Source organism: Salvelinus fontinalis, chromosome 16, assembly GCF_029448725.1.
Source record: "Salvelinus fontinalis isolate EN_2023a chromosome 16, ASM2944872v1, whole genome shotgun sequence".
Lineage (NCBI taxonomy): Eukaryota > Metazoa > Chordata > Actinopteri > Salmoniformes > Salmonidae > Salvelinus > Salvelinus fontinalis.
In genome coordinates this window covers 10,627,351-10,645,715 of record NC_074680.1, presented here as the reverse complement: position 1 = coordinate 10,645,715, position 18,365 = coordinate 10,627,351, and the positions used below count along the sequence as shown (strand labels likewise).

General features: G+C 42.3%; 1 protein-coding gene across 1 annotated transcript in view; it reads right to left on the bottom strand.

Annotated features, from left to right (window-relative positions):
- LOC129812635 (5-hydroxytryptamine receptor 1D-like) overlaps positions 1–10,260 on the bottom strand; it is a 39,109-nt gene extending 28,849 nt beyond the window's left edge. Inside the window, exon 1 of the mRNA XM_055864367.1 lies at positions 9,462–10,260. The gene's annotated coding sequence lies outside the window, so the exon portion shown is untranslated. The remainder of the gene's footprint in view (positions 1–9,461) is intronic.
- Positions 10,261–18,365: the final 8,105 nt, after the last annotated feature.

The window sequence follows — 18,365 nt, the reverse complement described above, 5'->3', positions numbered from 1 at the left end:
TTTGCCACGGCCATTGTCTAAAGTCAGCGCAGTCTTCCCCAGGACGTCTTCCTGTGGGCTCGGAAGTTGCCCCGGACCACTCCGCCATTCCCGTAGAGTACCAGGACCTTTGAGAGGTGTTCAGTAAGGCCCGGGCCACTTCCCTTCCGCCGCACTGACCCTATGAGTGCAGGATTGACCTTCTCCCAGGCACCACTCAGCCCTGGGGACGACTGCACTCTCTGTCGGGTCTGGAGACCAATGCTATGAAGACCTACATTGAGGACTTCCTAGCTGCATGGTTCATCCGTTCTTCTGCCTGCCCTGCCGGCGCAGGGTTTTTCTTTGTGGAGAGGAAGGACAAAACCCTACGCCCATGCATCGACTACCGGGGCCTCAATGACATCACGGTGAAGAACCGCTACCCGCTACCACTCATCTCATCGGCCTTCGAACCACCCCGGGTGGCCACCGTGTTCTCCAACCTGGACCTACGGAACGCCTACCACCTGGTGCCGATACAGGAAGGGGACGAGTGGAAGACTGACTTTAACACGGCCAGCGGTCACTACGAGTATCTGGTCATGCCATTTGTCCTTACCAATGCCCCAGCTGTGTTCCAGGCTCTGGTTAATGATGTTCTCCAAGACATGCTAAACCGGTTCGTCCTCGTCTTCTCCCGCTCCACCCAAGAACACGTGCTCCACGTCCAACAGGTTCTCCAACTTCTCCTAGAGAACCATCTTTTTGGAAAAGCGGAGAAGTGCGAATTCCATCGCTCCACAATCCCCTTCCTGGGTTACATCATCGCTGCAGGAAGAGAACAGATGGATCCCGGGCAGGTGAGAGCGGTGGTGGATTGGCCCCAGCCTTTTATCGCCGGTTTATCCGGGGTTACAGCACCCTGGCTTCCCCCCTGTCTGCACTCGCCTCTCCCAACGTCCGGTTCGCATGGTCCCCAGCTGCTGACCGGGCGTTCCCCGATCTCAAACACAGTTTCACCACAGCTCCCATCTTGGTACATCCTGACCCATGGGGAATGTCCTGTCCCAGCGTTCTGCCATGGACCTCAAGTTACATCTCTCCACCTTCTTCTCTCATCGCCTTAACCCCACGGAGAGGAACTACGATGTGGGGAATCATGAGCTTCTCGTGGTGAAGATGGCGTTGGAGAAGTGGAGGCACTGGCTGGAGGGGGCGGAACATCCGTTCATTGTGTGGACCAACCACAAGAACCTGGAATATCTCTGCACCGCCAATATCTCCGCACCGCTCTGCCTGCCCTTGACCTGACGTTTTGTCTACCCCCTGTTCTAGTAATAAACTTTTGTTACTTCAACACTGTCTGCATCTGGATCTTCCCTAAAACATGATAATGTCATCTGGGGATCTGTTGGGGCCATATGATAATTGTAGTTGGTCTAGGGTGTCTGGGATGATGGTGTTGATGTGAGCCATGACCAGCCTTTCAAAGCATTTCATGGCTATAGATGTGAGTCTTAGTCATTTAGGCAGGTGTTCAATTTTCATTGTTGTTGAACTGCAAACCCCTAACCCTAAAAACACTAATTATGGTGATGTCTTTAAGGTCATTATTGGTCGTTACTACGATTTATTACAACCTATACGTCATGGTCATGCTCTGTGTGTTATTATTAGGGTGGCTACTGGAATAGGCAAAATTGCCACGAGCAGCTTGATTCGTCTCTGACAATAATTTCTATTAAGTCAACAACAATAAAAAATATACATACACTTTTTGGGATTGGGTGCCCCCTGGAGGTCGGGGGCCCCTCAGCTAGCATATGAACACGTCAATAGCAATGGCAAAATGTGTCGAAATTGCAGGACATTCGCTCTAGTGGTCGTCTTTAGGCACAAAAAAACTGTCCAACTCTTCCTCTTTCTCAATTTTATAACAAAACGTAGCTAGTTCATTCGCAAGTCATCAACTTCTCTGGTATGTGTTGTCATTTCACAGGGTTTGTTTTTGGATGGAAGCTAGGCTTGGGCGGTATACCGTATATATGTGATCGACCGCCTTCATTTGGTTTTATGTAGCTACATTTGAAATTGTGTTTTTTACATTGGATAAAAGCAGAGACACAGAGCTACAAAATGAGACATCACACACTGCATTCGAGGAACAATGGGAAAGTAATTCTGCTTTGAAAGTTTATTTTTTATTATTTTTATTAAAAGTGCCGGTTTTAGCCAGCCGGCTAATTTTCAACCGCAGTCCCTGGGCAAGTTACAAGTTGATTAAACTTGTAACTTCATCTTTGAGAAAATGGCCTTTGAATATTTTGGTACCTACTGGAGAGCTCTTCTTCCTTTACACCCATTCCGCTTCGTTCACACCCTTTTAAGCTGTAGCCCCACCCATCTCTTTAAGGGTTCATCCGAGCGTTCTGTCTTAACAACAACAGTCAAGCACTCAAGCAAACTGATTAACCGTTCACTGACCATTTAACTTGCCCTAGCAGAGATGGTTAGGCTGTTTTCATGTAATCCAGAGCGTTGGTGACTGCAACTGTGCTGCTGGCAACAATTTACACTTTTTTGCCAACGTTTACTGACACCGGACATATTCAATGGGTGTTGAGCGTTCGTATATTTGTCAGTTATTCTGCGCTCTGGCAGTCAGATGAGAGTGCTCTGAGTAGACAGCCAGAGCGAATTTACAAGCTACATCTATCAACAGTTGTTGCAGACACATTCTATTGAAATGTTTACTTGTATAGTGGAGTCTATGGTTAAGACATGTAGATAGCTAGACAACGAACCATAATCCCAACTCATGAAGTTACTAACCTGCATGAATCAGCAGGTAGCTAACCAACCAGGTTCAATGTTAGCTAGCTAACATTAGGCTATAACTAGCAAAGCAAATGGCTCTGAGATACAGAGATCATACACGTAACTTTATTTAGCAGCTCGCTAATAGTACACTAACTTGAAATTAAAACGACTTTGTGATAATTAGAAACGTGTAATATCTGAAAATGAGCTACCTAGACTATCTTACCTGTATACATCATGGATGAAAGCCTCTAACCTGTCAGATGCCATGGCTAACCTTAGTTTGAAGATGTAATCCGGAGACAGGTGTTTTCTCCATCTCCTTAGCTATCATACTATAATTCCACTGATTTCAAAACTCAGTCCTCCAGAAAGTGGAGAGCAACACTTATGCAGTTCTATTACACGATACATTTCCAAAAAAAGCATTGCGTACACATACTGACCAGCTCAAATAGACAGAAGCAAACTCATCTCTCGGCATGTCCAGCCCACTCATTATCTCACCCAATCATGGCTAGCGGGAAGGTTGCTGACCAACTAGGCTTGTAATTTAACAACTGTATTCGTATTTACAGATGGCATACAAGTCTGTTATTAAGGCGCATGGAAATTCACGTTCCAAAACGCATTTTGATTTTTTTTAAATGGCTCTTCTGTGTAGTAGTGAACTGCGACATACGCCTAGTTTCCTGAAACGAGTCACGTAAACCAGGGTATTTTGAAATAGCCATGGGGTATAGGAAATAGCCATTCATTCAAACCTGAAAGCTTATAAGAAATCCCGCTATGCCCTGCCCGCTCTCAAATCCAATCAAACTTTATTTGTCACATGTGCGGAATGCAACAAGTGTAGACCTTACCGTGAAAGGCTTACTTATAAGCCCTTAACCAACAGTGAAGTTCAAGAAGAGTAAAAATATTTACCAAATAAACTAAAGTAACACATGGCTATATACAGGGGGTACCGGTACCGAGTCAGTGTGCGGGGGTACAGGTTAGAGGTAATTTGAACACGTAGGTAGGGGTGAAGGGACTATGCATAGATGAACACCTTTAAAACAGGTCAACATTCACAAGGCCGCAGGGCCAGATGGATTACCAGGATGTGTACTCAAAGCATGCGCGGACCAACTGGCAAGTGTCTTCACTGACATTTTCAACCTGTCCCTGACTGAGTCTGTAATACCAACATGTTTCAAGCAGAACACCATAGTCCCTGTGCCCAAGAACACTAAGGTAACCTGCTTAAATGACTACCGATCCGTAGCACTCACGTCTGTAGCCATGAGGTGTTTTGAAAGGCTGGTAGGGCTCACATCAACACCATTATCCCAGAAACCCTAGACCCACTCCAATTTGCATACCGCCCCAACAGATCCACAGATGATGCGATCTCTACTTCACTCCACACTGCCCTTTCCCACATGGACAAAAGAAACAACTACGTGAGAATGCTGTTCATTGACTGCAGCTCAGCGTTCAACACCATATTGCCCTCAAAGCTCATCACAAAGCTAAGGACCTTGGGACTTAACACCTCCCTCTGCAACTGGATCCTGGACTTCCTGACGGGCCACCCCTAGGTGGTAAGGGTAGGTAACACATCCTCTCTGTTCACTCATGACTGCACGGCCAGGCACTACTCCAACACCATTAAGTTTTCCGATGACAACATTGGAAGGCCTGACCACCAACAACGATGAGAAAGCCTATAGGGAGGTCGTCAGAGACCTGGCGTCAGAGATCTCCCTCAACGTGATCAAGACAAAGGAGATGATTGTGGACTACAGGAAAAGGAGGACCGAACACGCCCCCATTCTCATCGACGGGGCTGTAGTGGAGCAGGTTGAGAGCTTCAAGTTCCTTGGTGTCCACATCACCAACAAACTATCATGGTCCAAACACACCAAAACAGTCATGAAGAGGGTACAACAAAACCTAATCCCCCTCAGTGGACTGAAAAGATTTGGCATGGGTCTTCAGATCCTCAAAATTTCTACAGCTGCAACATCAAGAGCATCCTGACTGGTTGCATCACTGCCTGGTATGGCAACTGCTCGGCCTCCGACCGCAAGGCACTACAGAGTGCGTACAGCCCAGTACATCACTGGGGCCAAGCTTCATGCCATCCAGGACCTTTATTCCAGGCAGTGTCAGAGGAAGGCCCGGAAAATTGTCAATGACTCCAGCCACCCTAGTCAGACTGTTCTCTCTGCTACCGCACGGCAAGCGATACCGGAGCGCCAAGTCTAGGTCAAAAGGCTTCTTAACAGCTTCTACCCCCAAGCCATAAGACCCTTGAACAGCTCATCAAATGGCTACCCAGACTATATTCATTGTCCCCTCTTTTACGCTGCTGTTACTCTCTTTTATTATCTATGCATAGCCACAATAACTCTACCTACATGTACATATTACTTCAATTACCTACCTCAACTAACCGGTGCCCCCGCACATTGACTCTGTACCGGTACCCCCGGTATATAGCCTCGCTACTGTTATTTTACTGCTGATCTTTAACTATTTGTTATTTTTAACACTTATTTTTCTTAAAACTGCAATGTTGGTTAAGGGCTTGTAAGTAAGCATTTCACTATAAGGTGAAATGCTGTTATATTCAGCGCATGTTACAAATAACATTTTATTTCATTTGGTTCAATACTGTCACTTGTGCAATAGGAGATTAAGCAAATCATGTTCTTCATTTCACCTGTCACCTTTTACATTATGAAGCTTACTGTAGTTGTCCAGAGCAGTTGAGCCAGTCACGTGCTTGTTTGTAAATAGCACAACGGGAGCAGGTGAGTCCGGCTGTGTATTGACAGGGGTTGCATTTTATATTGAAAGTCAACTGTGTTTTTTTGCTTCAACAGAGTGATCAGGGGCATGCAATTATAGTTTTCCTTCACATAAAATACATTGGTGCATCACAATCGGCAGAATATAACTTCATTTTCATCAGATGACATTAGAAGTTCTTAACGTTATTAACGCTGGCAGCCACAAGCAAATTAGCTTACAATGAAAAAGCAAGGTATTTTTTGCATAAACAACGCATGGCGATCATCCCCCTTCTTCTCCAAGCAGAGCAGGCAAGCTCGTTGACCTAGCGACTCCAGACTCAACACAGACACAGCGTGTAAACATGCTGCTCCAGAGCTTGTGCTGTTCTTCCTTCAGACAAGCATTTGTCAAAACTTTGTTCATTTGTACAATGTCTCTCATTCAAATTCCTTGTAAATGTCCAAACTCACAAAAAAAATGACATTCTGTAGCTCCTACCAGGATGCATTTGTTAAATATTCAGAACCGTTACCTTTTTCCACAATTTGTTACATTACATTCTTGTTGTAAAATGGATTCAATAAAACATTTTCCTCGATCTACACACAATACTCCATAATGACAAAGCAAAAACATTATTTATGTACAGTTGAAGTCGGAAGTTTACAAGTTTACAATTTCTGACACTTAAACCGAGTAAAAAATCCCTGTGTTAGGTCAGTTAGGATCACCACTTTATTTTAAGAATGTGAAATGTCAGAATAATTGTAGAGAGAATGATTTATTTCAGCTTTTATTTATTTCATCACATTCCCAGTGGGTCAGAAGTTTACAAACACTCAAATAGTATTTGGTAGCATTGCCTTTAAATTGTTGAACTTGGGTCAAACATTTTGGGTAGCCTTCCACAAGCTTCCCACAATAAGTTGGGTGAATTTTGGCCCATTCCTCCTGACAGAACTGGTGTAACTGAGTCAGGTTTGTAGGCCTCCTTGCTCGCACACGCTTTTTCAGATCTGTCCACAAATTTTCTATAGGATTGAGGTCAGGGCTTTGTGATGGCCAATCCAATACCTTGACTTTGTTGTCCTTAAGCCATTTTGCCACAACTTTGGAAGTATGCTTGGGGTCATTGTCCATTTGGAAGACCCATTTGCGACCAAGCTTTAACTTCCTGACTGACGTCTTAAGATGTTGCTTCAATATATCCACATAATTTTCTTGCCTCATGATGCCATCCATTTTGTGAAGTGCACCAGTCCCTCCTGCAGCAAAGCACCCCCACAACATGATGCTGCCACCCCCGTGCTTCACGTTTGGGATGGTGTTCTTCAGCAATGTTCATCATGGCCAAACAGTTCTATTTTTGTTTCATCAGACCAGAGAAGACATTTCTCCAAAAGGTACGATCTTTGTCCCCACGTGCAGTTGCAAACCGTAGTCTGGCTTTTTTATGGCGGTTTTGGAGCAGTGGCTTCTTCCTTGCCGAGCGGCCTTTCAGGTTATGTTTATATAGGACTCGTTTTACTGTGGATAGAGATACTGTTGTACCGGTTTCCTCCAGCATCTTCACAAGGTCCTTTGCTGTTGTTCTGGGATTGATTTGCACTTTTCGCACCAAAGTACGTTAATCTCTAGGAGACAGAACGCATCTCCTTTCTGAGCGCTATGACGGCTGCGTGGTCCCACGGTGTTTATACTTACTATAAACATGCGTACTATTGTTTGTACAGATGAACGTGGAACCTTCAGGCATTTGGAAATTGCTCCCAAGGATGAACCAGACTTGTGGAGGTCTACAATTCTTTTTCTGAGGTGTTGGCTGATTTATTTTTATTTTCCCATGATGTCAAGTAAAGAGGCACTGAGTTTGAAGGTAGGCCTTGAAATACATCCACAGGTACACCTCCAATTAACTGAAATGATGTCAATTAGCCTATCAAAAGCTTCTAAAGCCATGACATAATTTTCTGGAATTTTCCAAGCTGTTTAAAGGCACAGTCAACTTAGTGTATGTAAACTTCTGACCCACTGTAATTGTGATACAGTGAATGATAAGTGAAATAATCTGTCTGTAAACAATTGTTGGAAAAATTACTTGTGTCATGCACAAAGTAGATGTCCTAACCGACTTGTCAAAATTATAGTTTGTTAACAAGAAATTTGTGGAGTGGTTGAAAAACTAGCTTTAATGACTCCAACCTAAGTGTATGTAAACTTTCGACTTCAACTGTAAGTATTCATATGCTATGAGTCTCGAAATTGAGCTCAGGTGCATCCTGTTTCCATTGATTATCCTTGATGCTTCTACACACCTGTCTAGATAAGGTTTTTCAGCGGCAGGGACTGGGAGACTAGTCAGGATTGAAGAAAACATGAACGGAGCAAAGTACAGAGAGATCATTGATGAAAACCTGCTCCAGAGAGGCTACCTGCCACCTCCACCACTAGGCTACCTGCCGCCAAACTCTAACGAAAGTGGTCGGTAAGAAATCGTACTTCTGTAGCCATATCTTATTCATTTTTTTGTTTTTAAGCATTAAATGACCTGGTATGATGGTGCATTAATCAGTTATACAGTTTGAAAATGTTATTTTTTACGTTTTGGCCCAAAGTCAACTTTGAAAGTATCCAGTGCTTTCAGATTTCTATGAAATATGACCTATAATTAATTGAGTGAAATAGTTTTAATTAAGTATGTTAAAAAGCAGATTTTCTGTGATGGAATGGTGTGGGCGTGTACCGGTCATAAAAAAAAACATATTCATATGAGTAGAACGCTGATTGGCCAGCTAATCCTCATCAGGAGGATGATATCATCATTTGAGGAAATAGCAAGCATTTTTTTAAACGGCTGTTTGAGGTGGTTTTTTTAAAGTGTTTATTTCTCCAATATATGTTTTGGGCACAAATACGAGTATAGGATGACTTAACAACATTATTTGGGTATTAGTTAACAGAATATTAACTTTTAAAATTGAGATTTTCACTGGATAGTTACTTTAAAACTGCAACCTTTTCTCTCAGTCTCATGTCAAAATGTGAAGAATTGCATGAGATAAGCTATGCCATGCCAAAATGTGTAAAACAGCATTATAAAACAGCACATTTTCTCCATGGCAAAATGTTTTGAAATGTTGGAAGTTAATGAACAGATTTTTTTTATAGGAAAACAGGTTTCCCTAAAATACAGTATATATTTCTTTGTGGGGGGCCTTCCACTTAAACCTAGTTTTCAAAATACCCCTCGACAGGCATAAAAAGTAATGTCAAACGTGTATAATTGCAGGGGAGGACCACCATCTACTGTTTGTCCACCATAATATCTACACAACAATTTCACCCTTGACTGCTTGTGCGTTTCATGGTACTAAAATACTTAACAGGATTTGCTATTGTATCTCCCCAAGACACATTTTAGGAGCCTTTCCAAGCCAATTCTACATCCTTGGGCGAGCAGAGTATAATACAACAACTCTTGGGCAGGTTCCTCCACACGCGCAATCTGCGCAACTGACCACATACTCTCGCGCACACAGCTACACCATTCAGACCTACAGGACCCGCGTTTTGTTGAGAGATGTGCTTATGTTATTGACTGCGCCTCCATATAACAGAATTCACCTATATATCTTAATGTGTTTTTCGAAAATATCTGGATAGCCCTTACTATGTGTTTTTACAAAGTGTGCAAATCCATGCTTCCTATTTACTTTCTTGATATGCTCTATCGTGGAAATCCAAGTAGCTTACCAGATCTTGTTTTAGGTATTCAGAATCAGGGTATCTTGAATTATCAATGCATAATGGTAACGAAGACAACAAGGTTACCGGGCTGCACTTTATAGCCTAACATGGAAAAATCTAAATGCATACATACACATTCTACTTACCTTGTTTTTCGATTTTAGCCACAGGATAATTAGGTGTTTTTGCTCTCGTATGAACAGTGAGAAGTAAGATAACAAATGTCTTCAGAACCCTACTAAGTTATGTGCGAAATGTCCTTTACGCACGTCCATTTAGAACGTTCTGTTCAGATTTCCTTCTGCTGAAAGACAACAACAGACACCTGAATATTCGGTTGTTTCCAAAGGTCTCTATACTATGTCTCACAAGACTTGAGTGGTCCCAGCATGTAGTTCATATGTAGTGAAGCATCCTCTGTTCTGATCTGATGTTTCCTATTGAAACATCAGAAAAAGTACTACCCGAATACTTTTCAACCGTAAGACAATCCTTTTGGTTATGAATTGGTCCCACAACAGTCCAAGCAGACGCTATTTAATGGATAACCAAATGAAGCTACACTTTCCCTGTGTTTGAAATGGAGAAATATAGCACCAGTCGCATTGTCCTGTACACCCTCTGTATTTACCAATGAGAGCTGTAACATGCCACAGTGTCTACAGCGCGAGGTGTGTCGATGCCCCCTTGGAAAGAGGGGTTACCAACCGCTGTGTTGATGCGCTCTGGATTCGTGGCTCTCAAGTAAATCAGTGAAACTTCAACAAGCTTTATGAGAAAATTGTATCCAGGCAGCGTTGAAGAAATTCACCCATTAAATATATTGAGTGCGTCCGTCGCGTTAACCCAAGTTTGCTTGTACTTCTGACAGTTTTATTGCCAGCCTGCGCGCTAACCATGTTACGAACTGACGTTCATGCAGGGCTGTCTTTGGCTCGGCGTGGGGATGAGTCTATTTTATATTGATGGTGATGTTGGCAGGTCTTTTGGTACTAGACCATTCTTGGACGGTTGGCTGCCGCAGTATTTAAGTGGATTTCCAGGGGACCAGGGCGTCATCACAATGGTATATTACATAATTAACACTCATAAACCTATGTTAATATTAAATCCTATAAATATTTGAAATCCATCCATTTGATCACTTACTATTAGACTTCATAGGCTATTGCAGCCGGAACAATATAAGTAACCTTACAGGGTCAATTCTGAGATGGATGACTTGAAAACAGGGAATAGGACATACTTCCACCTGGTGTTGACTTTTACCATTTTCAGATTATACATTAGTTTTACACCTTGTTGAGCTGCACTAAGCTTCCTCCAGAGGGCCGGCTCCAGGCATAAGCGACATAAGCAGTCTTGGTAACACTTAACTTGACACCCAGCATTATGACACGTCATACACATGTTATAATAATGTTATAATATTGTCATGTTTCTGACTTAGGTATTTGTAGTTGTCCACATATTCTAGGTGTCTGGTTAGACTGTAAACTCTCCTTCCAGACTTACATTAAGCATCTCCAATCAAAAATTAAATCTAGAATCGGCTTCATATTTCGCAAGAAAGCATCCTTCACTCATGCTGCCAAACATACCCTCGTAAAACTGACCATCCTACCGATCCTTGACTTCGGCGGTGTCATTTACAAAATAGCCTCCAACACTCTACTCAGCAAATTGGATGCAGTCTATCACAGTGCCTTCCGTTTTGTCACCAAAGCCCCATATACTACCCACCACTGCGACCTGTATGCTCTCGTTGGCCGGCCCTCGCTTCAGATTCGTCGCTAAACACACTGGCTCCAGGTCATCTATAAGTCTTTGCTAGATAAAGCCCCGCCTTATCTCAGCTCACTGGTCACCATAGCAGCACCCACCCTTAGCACACGCTCCAGCAAGTATATCTTACTGGTCACCCCCAAAGCCAATTCCTCCTTTGGCCGCCTTTCCTTCCAGTTCTCTGCAGCCAATGACTGGAACGAATTGCAAAAATCACTGAAGCTGGAGACTCATATCTCCCTCATTAACTTTAAGCATCAGCTGTCAGAGCAGCTCACAGATCATTGCACCTGTACATAGCCCATCCAACTACCTCATCCCCATATTGTTATAATTCATTTTTTTCTCCTTTGCACCCCAGTATCTCTACTTGCACATTCATCTTCTGCACATCTATCACTCCAGTGTTTAATTGCTAAATTGTAATTACCTCTCTACTACGGCCTATTTATTGCCTAATCTTACCTCATTTGCATACACTGTATATCGATTTTTTTCTATTGTGTTATTGACTGTACGTTTGTTTATTCCATGTGTAACTCTGTGTTGTTGTTTGTGTCGCACTGCTTTGCTTTATCTTGGCCAGGTCTCAGTTGTAAATGAGAACTTGTTCTCAACTGGCCTACCTGGTTAAATAAAGGTGAAATAAAAATAAATAAACAATAACAGCTGACATAACCCATATTTACATCTGTTGTGACATATATTGCTTTATGGCTGGTTATGACACCTACTGTCAAAACCCACATTCATTCAAATGTGTTATTTAGTCTGAAAGCTTGATTCTTAAGTCCTTTGTTGTTGTTGTAAAGAATTCTTTACATCCATGTTTTTTTCCCCATCATTTTAAATAATTTGTAGAAAATACGACATTGTCATGAAGCATTATGGCCATCCTGTGTCACTTTACTTGGACTATGAAAATACACTGTCAAGAAGCATTTTGACCATCATGTACATGCCCTTATGTCAGTCATCAGTCAAAAAGAGGGTGTCTTGTTCTGCTACTGCATTCACAAGTTCGACATTTGTTATTGCATCAGTAGTTTGTCACTCAATTAGCCATGTCAGTTAACAATTTTTAGATTGGTAAATTAATTAGGCTAGACAGCTATCTAAACTTGAATAGCGACCAGAAACTCAGGGCACGTGTCCAGAGGTCCTGACCTCCAGGGGGCCCCCATTTATTTTGTTAGTCACTCTGCTATCATTAACATGGCATAAGTGTAGAATGCAGAGGGAAAAAAGTCATCTTCACCATCAAGAGGGTGACCACTAAAATGTTTTCCCCTCAAGGTGGGGTGGGTCCCCCCAACCAAATCTCAGTTAGGGCCCCCAAAAGGCTAGAGCCGGCCCTGTTCTTCCATAACGTTTTAGGGATAGGGGGCAGCATTTTTACTTTGGATGAATAGTGTGACCAGAGTGAACTGCCTCCTACTCTGTCCCAGATGCTAATATATGCATATTATTATTACTATTGGATAGAAAACACTCTGAAGTTTCTAAAACTGTTTGAATGATGTCTGTGAGTATAACAGAACTCATATGTCAGGCAAAAACCTGAGAAAAAATCCAAACAGGAAGTGGGAATTCTGAGGCTGGTCGATTTTCAACTCATGGCCAATTGAAATCCCAGTGGGATATGGATCTGTTTGCACTTCCTACGGCTTCCACTAAATGTCAATAGTCTGTAGAACGTTGAATGAAGCTTCTACTGTGATGTTGAGCCGGATGGGAGCTGTTTGAGTCAGTGGTCTGGCAGAGAGCCAGATCCTGGTCACGCGCATTCCACATGATATCGACTTGCGTTCCATTACTTCTATAGACACAAAGGAATTCTCCGGTTGGAACGTTATTGAATATTTATGATAACAACATCCTAAAGATTGATTCTATACTTAGTTTGACAAGTTTATTCGACCTGTAATATAACTTTTTGAAGTTTTCGTCCGAAGTTCGCCTGGACCTGCACGAGCGTTTGGATATGTGTACTAAACGTGGTAACAAAAGTAGCTACTTGGACATAAATAATGGACATTATCGAACAAAACAACAATTTATTGTAGAACTAGGATTCCTGGGAGTGCATTCTGATGAAGATCATCAAAGGTAAGGGAATATTTATGATGTAATTTTGTATTTCTGTTGACTCCAACATGGCGGAGAAAGTTTGTTTCTATCTGAGCGCCGTCTCAGATTATTGCATGGTTTGCTTTTTCCGTAAAGTTTTTTTGAAATCTGACACAGCGGTTGCGTTAAGAACAAGTGTATCTTTAATTCTATGTAAAACATATATCTTTCATCAAAGTTTATGATGAGTATGTAACGATTTTCTTCTTCATCGGATGAGGAATATGAAATATCGGACCAATACGCAGCGTGGTAAGTGTCCATGTTACTTTAATATAACAGAACACGGAAAAAATACAAAAATAACAAAGTGAATGACAACGAAAACCGAAACAGTCCTGAATGGTGAAACAAACACAAAAACAGGAAACAACTACCCACAAACACAGGTGGGAACAGGCTACCTAAGTATGATTCTCAATCAAAGACAACGATTGACAGCTGCCTCTGATTGGGAACCATACTAGGCCAAACACAGAAATACAACACATAGAACAAAACATAGAACATAGAATGCCAACCCCAACTCACGCCATGACCAAACCAAAATAAAGACATAAAAAAGGAACTAAGGTCAGAACGTGACAGAGTATTTCTGTTATTTGATGTGGCTCTCTGCAATTTCTCCGGATATTTTGGAGGCATTTCTGAACATGGCGCCACTGTAAACGGAGATTTTTGGATATAAATATGCACATTATCGAACAAAACATACATGTATTGTGTAACATGATGTCCTATGAGTGTCATCTGATAAAGATCATCAAAGGTTAGTGATTAATTTTATCTCTATTTCTGCTTTTTGTGACTCCTATCTTTGGCTGGGAAAATAGCTGTGTTTTTTGGACTTGGCGGTGATCTAACATAATCATATGTTGTATTTTCGCTGTAAAGCATTTTTTAAATCGGACACGATGTGTAGATTAACAAGATGTTTATCTTTCATTTGCTGTATTGGACTTGTTAATGTGTGAAAGTGACATATTTCAAAAAAATCTTTTTGAATTTCCCGCGCTGCCTTTTCAGCGGAATGTTGTCGAGGGGTTCCGCTAGCGGAACGTGTGTCCTAGAAAGGATAACATCCACTGGGTTAGTTCCCTAACTTAGTTCGGAGTTCAGTAGGTAACATGTTATCCTAAAATGTTGATTTTTATGTTTCCTGGTGGTTGAGCTTTAATACAGATTTTAAGAACTTTTTTCTAAATGTTTATATTTTATTTAACCTTTATTTAACTAGGCAAGTCAGTTAAGAACAAATTCTTATTTACAATGACGGCCTACACCGGCCAAACCCGGACGACGCTGGGACAATTGTGCGCCACCCTATGGAACTCCCAATCACGGCCGGTTGTGATACAGCCTGGATTCATACCAGGGTGTCTGCAGTGACGCCTCAAGCACTGAGATGCAGTGCCTTAGACAGCTGCGCCACTCGGGAGCCAAATGATCTGGCATAAGAAGGGAGAGGTGAAGAAGTTAAACACTGATCAAAATTGTGTTTTTCCCATCCTGCTTTACTTTCTCTAATTGAACCAGTACCAGGTCATCCACAAGATGGGATTCTGTTTAAAGTGGAAATCAGACATCTCCTGGGCCCTACAGGTTAGACAGTGGACCCTTTCATTCTCTCCACTTCCTTCACTACTGAGGGAACTACTACCTAATAACTTAGAAGACTGGCTGTAGGGAACAGTCCAGTCCTTTGAAATCTGGATGAATGTCAATGACATTTGTTAAATCTTAATTATGGTGCTGCAGTACTTATATACATAATTACTCCTGACATATTTTAGACTAGAAACTGTGTGTGTGTGTGTGTGTTCTGCTCATATCAGTATGACTAAAGACATCCCCAGGGCTGTATACTACTGAAAAACAAAGATGAGTGAATTGAAAGGATACCTTTTGTAGTGTTGATATTTCATATGCAAGGCTTTTGACAAAGTTTCCTGTAAATGCCCCTGTTTTTTCTCAACTATTTTCCAATTGTTTAGTTCAGAACTGAACCACCATTTTTTCCCCGTTTCGTTCCACTGTTCCGGGTTCAACAAAATAAATGTTGAACCCGGTTTGAACCCCCAAAAAAGTACTGGTTTTTAAATCGATCCTCTTTTCTTTTTTACATTTAGCTCATTAAATTACTTCACCACCATAGAGCAGGCAAGCTAGTTGTTTAAAGATGTGATGGACAGACAAGTGTAGCCTATGGCGCAAGATGCACAAATGGGGAAGGCGTGAGAGAGGTTTGAAGAGTGCTGGGCATCTTATGATATGCGTTACATGATTTAGGTCCACAGAATTATACCTCGAAGGAGTGGCTTCTATGGAGGAACTTTGAATGTCCATTGAGCTAGCTAGCTAACAAGTGTGTATGTGCAGAGCTGCACTAGAATAAAAAAAAAGGGTATTTTTCTATTTAATAAATCCAACATGAAACGTGACAACTAGTATTGAACAAGTTAATCCATTCTTCTCTAGCTAATTAAAAATCTCTCCCAATCTTCTGAATGAAGCTTGTAAGGTCAGTACAGTAGCCTGTGTGTCGTGGTGGGGATGGGCATGTAGCCTAAACATGCACAGGCAACGTTTTTCAGCTTGCAGGCAGATACTGGAATAAGTTTGAGTGACTGAGTGAGGGCTTTGCATAGGCATTGTGGGACCAGAAGAAAAAAATGCCTGGAATGTAAAATAACATTAATGCTTTTAAAATAAAGTTTGTTCCAGAACAGTATGGATCACTTTCGTTCAGTTTCTGTTCCTAAAAAAACAAACATGTTTTCAGTTCTGTGTCCTGAACCGGTTCGAAAGACCTTCACTGTCACGATTGTCTTCTTTAGAGAGAGTGGACCAAGGCGCAGCGTGTGCAAAATAAATCTTCTCTTTATTTTGAAGAAGAACAAACGAAAAAAAAAACAACGAACGTGAAGCTATAAATGACTAAGTGCAAACATGCAACATAGACTAGACATAGACAACTACCCACAAAAGCCTACTGCCTATGGCTGCCTTAAATATGGCTCCCAATCAGAGACAATGAATGACAGCTGTCTCTGATTGAGACCCAATCTAGGCAGCCATAGACATAACTAGACAACCTCACTCTTCTCTACCCCATACACATACAACACCCATAGACTAAACAAAACACACAAAGACAACCCACCCCAACTCACGCCCTGACCAACTAAATAAATAAAAGGAAAAGGAACAATAGGTCAGGAACGTGACATTCACCTTTTGGCCTCTAGTTTAACAAACCTAACACAATGGTAAATCTTAGCACTGGCGGTAGGGCTATAGGTCCGGGGGTGTGTCAGAAATATTTTAGCTATTTTCACTGCAGGAATTATGAGCCGGTGGCTCGAAAGGGCTGGGTTTTGATGAATAAATAAAGTATAGGTGTGACAAGGGCTTAGCCACTCACTGCCCAATTACCACATTTTATGGCTTTATACATCAAGCTGTTGTCTCAAGTTCTTTAGGTTATTGGTGGTATTTGCGCTGTCATTGTAATGATGTACACTGAGAGTCGGAAAGCAAGTTCAGGGAGTGAATATATTTAATGAATAAATGAACAAAACACAAACACAAACAGCACACAGCAACAATGACGACTGGGGAGGAAACCAAAGGGAGTGACACATATATAGGGCAGGTAATCAAGGGGGTGATGGAGTCCAGCTGAGTGTCATTATGCGCATAACGCTGGTGACAGGTGTGCGCCCTAACGGGCAGCCTGGTGACCTAGAGACGGGAGAGGGAGCACATGTGACAGTACCCCCTGCCCAACACGCAGCTCCAGCCGCAGGACGCTGACCAAGATGAAGATCCTGGTGATCAGGAGCGGACTAGTGACCTCTGATAAGCCACGTGAGCATGACGACCTAGAGCGCCGGAGAGAGAGCAGACCGGTAGCCTCCGCTGAGGCCAGAAACATGACAAACCTGCTGAGGAGTGAGAGCCTGATGAGCGGGCTGAAACCTCCCTGTTTGCCTCTGTTGAGGCACTGGAACCTGTTCACCCAGCTTAGGCATGGGATCCTACAAACCGGCTGAGGCCTCCGAAGTAGCTCCGGCTCAAACACCTGGACTCGACATCATCCCCAACACATTTACATTTACATTTAAGTCATTTAGCAGACGCTCTTATCCAGAGCGACTTACAAATTGGTGCATTCACCTTATGACATCCAGTGGAACAGCCACTTTACAATAGTGCATCTAAATCTTTTAAGGGGGGGGGGGGGGGTCAGAAGGATTGCTTTATCCTATCCTGTCCTACACAAACATTGAGTTTGTTTTTCATTCTGTAACAATGTACGCTGAGAGTCGGGAAGCAAGTTCAGGGAGTGAATACATTCAATAAATAACTGAACAAAACATGAAAAACCACAAACAGCACACAGACATGAAACAGCAACAATGACGACTGGTGAAGAAACTAAAGGGAGCGACATGTAAAGGGCAGGTAATCAAGGAGGTGGAGTCCAGGGGAGTGTCGTTATGCGCGTAACGCTGGTGACAGGTGTGCGCCCTAACAAGCAGCCTGGTGACCTAGAAGGCCGGAGAGGGAGCACACGTGATAGTCATCAACTCTGTTTAGGCTGGGGGAAACAAATATTATTCCTCTTAGTCCATTGTCGATTGATACAGTTTACTAAATAGCATAGGTTATGTGTGCGGCACATTCTCAATAAGCAATATCTAGCCTAGGCTTACCGTTGATAAGGACTGAATCATTTGAATATGTTTGGAAGAGTGTCTTTGGTAACCGGACGAGAGGCGCTCTTTGAAAATGGGGATGGATACAAGCCGAATGGAGTAGCCTATGCACTGTAGACAGGCCTCTGTGAATTGTGAATAATGCAAAAGCATGATGGCAAAAGCTGACGAATAAACCCTTTTAGAAACCTTTTATGGATAGGCTACTTGAATACTGCATGGCCAGCTTTTGTTATAGTAGGGTAAGGGTAGCCTATCATGGCTTGTTTTTTAATAAAAAACAAGCCATTTTACAGGAAAATACCTTAAATGTTTCTAAATATTAGTGTCATCTCTCATTCCATGATGGGCATATAGCCTAAATGGAGGGTTTTTACGAACATCTAAAATAATAAGAGCTGGCTAAAATAATGA